The sequence below is a fragment of the Galeopterus variegatus genome, unplaced genomic scaffold (genome assembly GCF_000696425.1).
Source record: "Galeopterus variegatus unplaced genomic scaffold, G_variegatus-3.0.2 Scaffold1710, whole genome shotgun sequence".
Taxonomy (NCBI): domain Eukaryota; kingdom Metazoa; phylum Chordata; class Mammalia; order Dermoptera; family Cynocephalidae; genus Galeopterus; species Galeopterus variegatus.
The window spans coordinates 102,649-112,358 of NW_007727821.1; the positions used below are offsets into that span (position 1 = coordinate 102,649).

General features: G+C 40.8%; 1 protein-coding gene across 1 annotated transcript in view; it reads right to left on the bottom strand.

The window, feature by feature from the left end:
• Positions 1–9,710, bottom strand: part of TTLL12 (tubulin tyrosine ligase-like family, member 12) — a 34,640-nt gene that overhangs the window by 18,973 nt on the left and 5,957 nt on the right. The gene's annotated exons all lie outside the window — the stretch shown is intronic.

Here is a 9,710-nt window from a genome sequence, read left to right on the forward strand (position 1 = left end):
GGATACGTGCGGTGGCGTTAGTGGCTTGGAGCTTGCAGCGTGTGCGCACGCGCGCCTGACGGGGGTTATTTTAATCTCACTCCTCGGGTGGCTGCCGCAGGGGTTGCCGGGAGGGCGGAAATACCGCGTCCCACGAGGTCAGAACCGGAAGAGGCTGGGGACGGGCCGGAAGTGGCCCCTGGGGCGCGGAGACGCGGGTGCGGCCTAGTTGCGCTCCCGCAACAGACGCAGTTTGACGACTTGCAGACTCCCTGCGGATGGGAGGAGTTCTCAGACTCGTTCGAATTTAGGGGCTGCAAAATCGTGGCGGTTCTTAATTTCTGGATATTTGGATCTGAAATGTAAACGTATCCAATTAAAACTGGGCGTACCATCAAAAGAGATTTTTCCTTAGAAGTTGAGATATTTAAAAGTGCAATTACAGAATTTAAAAAATCATTCTCATTTGAACTCTCATTGATTTTTCAGTTCTATTGCTCCACGGGGATGCATTTCAATGTCTCCCTGTTTGCAATTTTGTAATAATTGTGGTTTGCTAAAAAGCTCAGGCTGAAATTTCTTTGGCGCTTCAATTGCTATTTTGATTAAAAATTTTTGAACTGAATCTTAACAAAATGCACTGGTTTATGGGACTTGTTCAATGCCATTGTAGGACACATGTTGGTCTTCAAAGACTCACATTTCCAAACTCCAGTAGGTGAGGGGTGCAGAGAAGAACGTTACTGCCACACTGAAGTACTTTTTTGTAGAAAAAGTAATTTTTTTTTTCCTTTTTGTCTTTTTTTACTGACCGGTAACGGGATCGCAACCCTCGGTGTCGTGCCCGCACTGCGCTCAGCCAGTGAGCGGGAACCGGTCTCCACATGGGATCTGAACCCTTCACAGGAGTGCTGCCGTGCTCCCAAGTGGCGCGCTCTCCAGTGCGCCACCGGGCTGGCCCAAGAAAAAGTAATTTGATGTAAATCAAGAGTCATGATTCACAGAGTGGTATGTCAGCCCACCTCTGCAGCTCCATGTGTTAATTTGTTTTCAGGCATGGTCATCTTAAAATAATTACTTACTTTTGAAGTGGATGCAATTCTTCTGAATCGGAATTGTGTCATCTGGTTTGTGGTTAGTGATATCTCTTTGGCCCCCATGGTGGAAGGTAAGTAAAAGTTATTCTATGGAAGTTTCATTTTCATAATCAACTTTGAGAAATGGAAATTCAGAAGTAATTTTTAATTAAATGTGGACTTCTTAAAAAAAGTTTATTGCTCCTGAGAAGGTTTATTGCACATTAAGAAAAAAAAAAATACTAGTAAACAATATATAAATAAGCTAGATTTATACCGTATATAAAGGGACAAAACCACTGCAGCAAAAGTAGTCAGCCTTCTCTGTACTTGTACAATCTAGAGTGGAACCACCACTATTTCCCACAGTTTTCATGTACACCTAACCTATAATTTCCCTGAGGCTTCATGCATCTTGCGGGGCACAGAGAAGGCACAACTCAGGTTGTAGGTAGGCAGAGACAGCAAGACCTCACTCTGAATATTCAGTAAATAACAAAATCATATTGTAATTAGGTAAGAATTGTTGCCTACTTCACAGACCTGATTACTGCAGAAAAACTGGATCTTGGTGATACTGTTTGACTATATTATTTATCATGCCCTATAGTCTTATACCTATAAAGATAGTATGTATCATACTCATAATTATTTTATTATTGGCAACCGTTGTTGCACTAACTGAAAACCTGTTGTCTTTGACACCTCCATCTTCCTCACCCTTTATATTAGCGTGGAATCTATCCACTTCAAGGGACAGTAAATCCAACTCAAACTGGCTTAAGAAAATATAGTATTTATTGGCTTACATAACAAAGGAGTTCATGTGGGCTTTAGGTCCAGTTTGATTTAGGGCTCAAAGAATATCACCAGGATCCAGTTTTTCTGTCTTGTCTCTTAGCTCTGCTCTTCTGTGCACTGGCTTCTCTCTCCAATAGGCTATCCCCTTCTAGTATGAGATGGCTTCAATAGCTCCAGCCCACATCCTCCCAGGGATCCAGTCCCAAAGGGGAAGGGAGCCTGAGTCTCAATGGTTCTCTCAGGTAAACATCCCTGACTACAAGGACCCCACAATGACTGGAGCCAGTGGATTGATGCACAGGGTCCCAGAGCTCTTCCTTTGTCTTCTGAGATCCAGCCAATCAGAAACGTCCATAGGCTAGTCACCCAGCCCCAACCCCAACCCCTAAGTTTTTCCTTTAAAAATCCTTGCTTGTAAACTTTGAAAGAGCTTGGGTTTTTCAGCATTAGCTGCCCCTGCTCCAATTACTGGCCTTGTAATTAAATGCCTAGTTTCCTTCACTGCAACCTAGTGTCAGTGTCTTGACTTAGCTGCACTTGGGTGAGCGGATCTATTTGGTTTGGTAACATTTCATGGATTTGCCTATTCTGGATATTTTATAAAAATGGGAACATACAATATGCGACTTTTTGTGACTGGCTTCTTTTACTTAGCATAATGTTTTCAAGATTCATTCTTATTTTAGGGCCGGCCCGTGGCTCACTCGGTAGAGTGCGGTGCTGATAACACCAAGGCCACGGGTTCGGATCCTATATAGGGATGGCCGGTTTGCTCACTGGCTGAGCGTGGTGCTGACAACACCAGGCCAAGGGGCGCCATAAATTAGATAGTGGGCAGGGAAGTTCTCATGAGAAGGTCATATCTGAGTGAAGAAGAATTGGAGCAAGGGAGGAAATAGGGGAAGAGCATCGCAGGTGGAGGGAGGGCACGGGCATAAACACTTAGGTGGGAGGTTGGCATCACCGCCCAGGGCCCTGAACTGGAGAGATCAAGAGGCAGAATACTGGGAGATAAACTCAGAAAACATTCTTATTTTAGTATGTTTCAGTGCTTCACTGATTTATATGGCTGAATAATATTCCACTGTACAGATATACCACATTTAGTTTGCCCATTCATCAGTTGATGGACGTTTGGGTTGTTTTCACTTTTTGGCTATTATGAACAATGCTGCTGTGAACATGAATGTACAGATTTTTGTATGAATGTGTTTTCAGTTTTCTAGGGTATATAACTAGGGTTGCAATTGCTGGGCCATATGCTCACTCTATGTTTTACTTTTTGAGGAACTGCCAAATTGCTTTCCAAAGTGGCTGCACAATTTTTCATCCCAAACAGCAGTGTATGAGGGTTCTAATTTCTTGCCAGCATGTGTTATTATTTGACCTTTTTTTTTTTTTTTTTTTTTTTAAAAGATGACCGGTAAGGGGATCTTAACCCTTGACTTGGTGTTGTCAGCACCACGCTCAGCCAGTGAGCGAACCGGTCATCCCTATATGGGATCCGAACCCGGGGCCTTGGTGTTATCAGCACCGCACTCTCCCGAGTGAGCCACGGGCCGGCCCTATTTGACCTTTTTGATTACAGTCATCTTAGTGGCTGTGAAGTGGTGTCTCATTGTGGGTTTTTTTTTTTTCCTTTTTGTCTTTTTTACTGACCGGTAATGGGATCGCAACCCTCGGTGTTGCACCCGCACCGCGCTCAGCCAGTGAGCGGGAACCGGTCTCCACATGGGATCCGAACCCTCGGCGGGAGCGCTGCCGCGCTCCCAAGCAGCGCTGCCGCGCTCCCAAGCAGCGCACTCTCCAGTGCGCCACCAGGCCGGCCCTCATTGTGGTTTTGATTTACATTTCTCTAAGATGTTGAGCATCTTTTCATGTGCTTATTGGCCAATTGCATGTCTTCTTTGGAGAAATATCTATTCATATTCTTTGCCCATTTTAAAATTAGGTTATTTGTCTTATTGTTGAATTGTAAGAGTTCTTTCTGTATTCTGGATACTAAACTATTATCAGATTTTTTTTTTTTTTTAAAGATGACTGGTAAGGGGATCCTAATCCTTGACTTGGTGTTGTCAGCACCATGCTCTCTGAAATGAGTGAACTGGCCATCCCTATATAGGGATCCGAACCCTTGGCCTTGGTGTTTTCAGCACCACACCCTCCCAAGTGAGCCACAGGCTGGCCCTAGACTATTATCAGATTTTTGATTTGCAAAGATTTTCTCCCATTCTGAAGTTACCTTTTCGCTTTCTTGATAGTGTCCTTTGAAGACCAGTTTTAAAATTTTGATGTAGCCCAATTTTGCTATTTTTTCTTTGGTTGGTTGGTTATTTATAAAAGTGTCATATCTCAGAAGCTGTAGTCTAATTCAAGATCATGAAGATTTATCCCTCTGTTTTCTTCTAAGAGTTTCATAGTTTTAACTCTTACATTTAGATCCTCAATCATTTTGAATTAATTTTTTTGTATATGGTGTGAGGTAGGGGCCCAGCTTTATTCTTTTGCATGTGGATATCCAGTAGCACCATTTATTTTTATTTTATTTTTTAATTCTCTTTAATTTTTATTGAATCATAATTGATTATACATATTTTGGGGGTTCAACGTTGATGTGTTGATCAAATCACTATTACTAGCATATGTATTGCTACAATCTTATTCTTTTTTTTTTTTTTTTTTTATAAGATGACTGGTAAGGGGATCCTAACCCTTGACTTGGTGTTGTCAGCACCAGGCTCTCCCAAATGAGCCAACTGGCCATCCCTATATGGGGATCCGAACCCTTGGTGTTATCAGCACCACACTCTCCCTAGTGAGCCACAGGCCAGCCCTAAATCTTACTTATTCTTTATGCCCCTTGTCCGATCTCTCCTTATGCCCCCTCCCTCCCCCCTCCCCCATCTAATTACCCCATATTTCTTCTCTTCTTCTGAAAGAGTAATGGTTACTCTGTTGATTTGTTGCCTAGATGATCTGTCCAATGCCGAGAAATGTGTTCAGGTCCCCCAATATTATCATAGAGCAGATGCTTCTTCTGTCACTCTGGAATGGGCTTTGTGGAGAGAGACATCCTCTTATTTTCTTTGATCTCTGCTGGTGACTCTCCTTGTGTCAATCCACTCCAATGGCTGGTGGACCATCTGTATGGTGGTTGTGGCATCTAGTCGCTTTTGTGGCAGCTGTGGTTATTGTGGCGGCAGTGGTGGGCCACCCACATGGAGGTGATGTTTTTGGCATGTTCCTTGGCGCTGGTAGTGTGCCTGGTTGTGTGTGGGGGTCTGGTCTCCAGCTCCATGCCTCAGGTCCCGGGGTGGGCCCCAAGGTGCTGGTTGTGCCTGGTCATGGGAGGCGGGGGGGTCCGGTCCCCAGCTCCATGCAGTAGCACCACTTATTGAAAAGACTGTTTTTTCCTCACTGAATGGTCTTGGCACCCATGCTGAAAATCAACTGACAATAAATTTAAGCATTCATTTCTGGCTTCTAAATTCTAATCCATTGATGTATATGTCTACCCTTATGCCAGTACCACACAACCTTGATTAATGTAGGTTTGTAGTAAGTTTTGAAAATGGGAAGTGTGAGTCCTACAGCTTTGTTCTTCATTTTCAAGATTGTCTTGGCTATTATGAGTTCCTTGCATTCCCATATAAATTTTAGGATCAGCAAGTCAATTTCTGCATAAAAGCCAGTAAGGATTTTGATAGGGATTACATTCACCCTGTAGGTCAGTTTGGGGAGTATTGCCTTCTTAACAACATTAAGTCTTCCAATCCATGAATATAGAACTTCTTTAATTTCTTTCAATGATGTTTTATAGTTTTTATTGTACAAATTTTGCACTTCTTTTGCTGAATTTTTTCCTAAGTATTTTATTCTTTTTGATGCTATTATAAATGGAATTTTTCTTAATTTTTAGATTATTTTTTGTTGTTGTATAGAAATATAATTCATTTTTTGTATATTGATATTATATACTATAGTCTTGCTGATTTTATTAGCACTAATAGTTTTTTTTTTGTGAATTATTTAGGATTTTCTTTATACAAGATCAGACCATCTGCAAGTAGAGATAGTTTTATTTCATTTCCAGACTGGATGCCTTTTCTTTCTTTTTCTTGCCTAATTGTCCTGACTAGAACCTCCAGCACACTGGTGAGCACAGACATCCTGGTCTTGTTCCTGCACATTATGTTTTAGAGATATATCCCTGTTGTTGCATGAGATTATAGTTAATTAGTTTTCACTGTAATAATATAATATTTGTGTGACTATGTTGCAATCTTTCACTGATAGACTTAAGACTTAGGTTATCTGAAGCTTTTTGCTCTTATAAACGTGAGGGTATAAATATTCTTGTATGTTTCCTGGTACATATATGTAAAAAGGAGATTCTCCATTTATATCTGGTAAATTGGTCCACATCCTGATTCTTATTAATTAGACTTAATTTTTGCCAATCTAGTGCTTTCATGGTATCTCTTTGTTTTCTTAATTTGTATTTCTATTACTATTAATGAGGTTGAACAGCTTTTCAAATGGTAATTGGCCATCCTGTTTTCGTGTGTGTGTATGAAATGCCTGTACATGTCTCCCTCTCTTTTTTTTTCCTTAAATATTTTTAAGTGATATTTCATCAAGTTTATTTATTTATTTTTTGGCATATGGATAGTACGGGGATCTGAAACTTTGACCTTGGTACTCTAACCAACTGAGCCAACTGGCCAGCCCACTTTTGCTCATTTTTTTATTGAGACTTTTGCCTTTTTTCTTATTGGTTGGTAGGAGTTTTTAAAATATATTTTGTGTACTAATCCTTTGTCAGCTATACGAGGGTACTTCAAAAAGTTGTGGAAAAAGAGAATTAAAATAACACCAAGGTCATAGGTTCAGATCCAGCCACCAAAAAAGTAGAATAAAATAAAGTAAAAAGATAACACAATCTTTCCATGAAGTTTTCGAAGCACCCTTGTATATGTTGCAAATGTCTTCTTCCCATTTGGCTTTGTCTTGTCTCTGTGTGGTGTCTTTTGAAGAATAGAACTTTAAAATTTTAATGTAATAAAATTTATCTTTTTTCATTGTTGGCATGTTTTATGCCGTGTTTAAGAAACCCCTCCCCCTTAAGGTCAGAAATATGTTTTCCTAGGTCTTCTACAAATTTTTAAGTTTTCCTTTTGTATTTAAGACTTAAGGCATCTGAAATTGATTTGTGTGTGTGTGTGTACGGTATGAGATAGGGACCCAATTTCATTTTTTTTTTTTTTCCTTTTTGTCTTTTTTCGTGTCCAGCAATGGATCGCAACCCTCAGTGTCGTGCCCGTACCGGACCGGGACCGGCAACGGGATCGCAACCCTCGGTGTTGCTCCCACCCCTCGCTCAGCCAGTGAGCGGGAACCGGTCTGTATGTGGGATCCGACCCCTCAGCAGGAGCGCCACCGCGCTCCCAAGTGGCGCACTGTAGCAGTGCGCCACCGGGCCGGCCCAACCAATTTCATTTTTTGTGACATGTGAATAAGCGATTTTCCCATGACTATTTATTGAAAAGTTAATTCTTCCCCACTGACCGGCAATGACACTTCTGTCATTCCAAATGTGCGTGCGGCTATCTCTAGGCTCAGTTGTGTTCAGTTGGTCAATTTGTTCATCTCTGCATAAATTCCATACTGTCTTAATTTCTCTAGATTTTAGTAACACTTGATATCTGCTTGGCTTAGTTCTAAATTATTCTTCTGTAGAAGGGTCTTGGCCGTTTTCAACCATTTGCTTTTCCATATACAGTTATGAAAATGTTTTAAATTACAGATTTAATTATTAGTAATAAGATTCTTCTGATTTTCTATTTTCTTTTGTTGTTAAGTTTTTCTAGGAATTTTACTACATCTACATTTTCATATCTATTGGCATATTATTTGTACTCTCTTCCCAGAAGCTTGCTTGTTTAAGAACTCCTTTAAAATGTGAATTTCAGTGTCCAAATATATTATGTATTTAATCTCATAATTCTGAAATGGATAGAAAAGGCTACAGATGGCATCCACATTTTGCTAATAATGCCTGAATTTGATTACTGAGCTCTCTTAGAGTTGAGAAAGTCCAAAAATACTGTAATGTGCAACAGGTCAGTCCCAGATCGACCAGAGGTGAGGTCTTCTGAATCTGCACATCATACAGAGCAAGGCTGGAACAAGCCAGAATATGGGCCTTCTACATATAAGGAATTTGGAATTCATCTTGGATTCTGGGATCTGGGGGACAAGTCAGGCCACACTCGACCCACACTTCTCTCCCATTCGTGACCTAGGCCGGGCTGCTTTTCATCTCATTGTCCAGTCCAAAGAGGCCTAATCTTCTGATTCTATCTTCATGGGGCTTTGGTAGAAATGTCTAGTGTGGTGTGTGCTCTGAAGACATCATCATTACTTTCTCCTTGGACTTTCTTTTCTTTAATTATGGTAAAATAGGCAGAATATACAGTATACCATTTTAACAGTTAAAAAAAATACAGTTCAGTGACGAAAAGTACGCTCACATTATTGTACCACCGTCCATCTCAAAACTTTTTAACTTTCTCAAACTAAAACTCTGTATCCATTAAACACTAACACCTATTCTCTCCTCCTTCAGCCCAATTCTACTTTCTGTCTCCATGAATCTGACTCCTCTAGACATCTAAGTGGAATCATCAAGTATTTGTCCTTTTGTGCCTGGCTTATTTCACTTAGCATAATGTCTTCAGGGTTCATCAAAGTTGGATTAGAATTTCCTTCCTTTCTTAAGACTGACAAATATTCCATTGTATACTTTTATTCATTCATTTATCAATGGACATTTGAGCTGTTTCCATCCTTTGGCTATTGTGAATAGTTCTGATGTGAACATGGTGTACAGATATCTGTTCAAGTCCCTGCTTTCAATTATTTTGGTTATATATGCAGAAGTCTACTTAGACTTTTAAACCATTCTGTTAAACCAAGAAATGACCTGGTGTTCACAGTATCATTTATGTGGAACATTAATAGATATTTTATAAAGTGTTTTTTCTCTTGTTGAGTGTATGATGCTCAGATGGTTCGTTATTGAGGAGAGTAGTTTTTATTAGCCTTTATGGAGTTCTAGATTTCTTTTAGAATCTGATAAAAGCAATGGGCGATATTACCAGAGAAATGCATACGTGCAAGTGTGCATGCACACGCGCATAGCATTGCGCATCTAATTTCGAGGGGTCCCAGATTCCTTGAGGCTTACTGTGACCATGACCTCCAGATTAGAGTCCTGATGTAAAAGAATATCTCTCGTTTCATCGTGTAATTTATCAGGAGAAATGGGATTAGAAACATGGGCATTTTTTTTTTGTCATTTTTGTGACCGGCCGCACCGCGCTCAGCCAGTGAGCGCATCGGCCATCTCTATATAGGATCCGAACCCGCGGCGGGAGCCCCAGCGCCGCACTCTCCCGAGTGCGCCACGGGGTTGGCCCGAAACATGGGCATTTTAATTTCTGCCAGTTCATTTAGGAACATGTCTTTTTCTTAAGTTTGTGTGCCCTTCTCTTTCTCCACATGCAGATCTCAAACTCACTGCTTTACTTTTCAGGTTACTGTAGCTGCTTTACTTTCAGCCCTCAACAGTCATGACATTTCTTTTTTTTTTTTTTTTTTTTTTTTTTTAAAAGATGACCGGTAAGGGGATCTTAACCCTTGACTTGGTGTTGTCAGCACCACACTCACCCAGTGAGCGAACCGGCCATCTGTATATGGGATCCGAACCCGGGGCCTTGGTGTTATCAGCACCGCACTCTCCCGAGTGAGCCACAGGCCGGCCCTTTTTTTTTTTTTTTTTTTGTCTTTTTT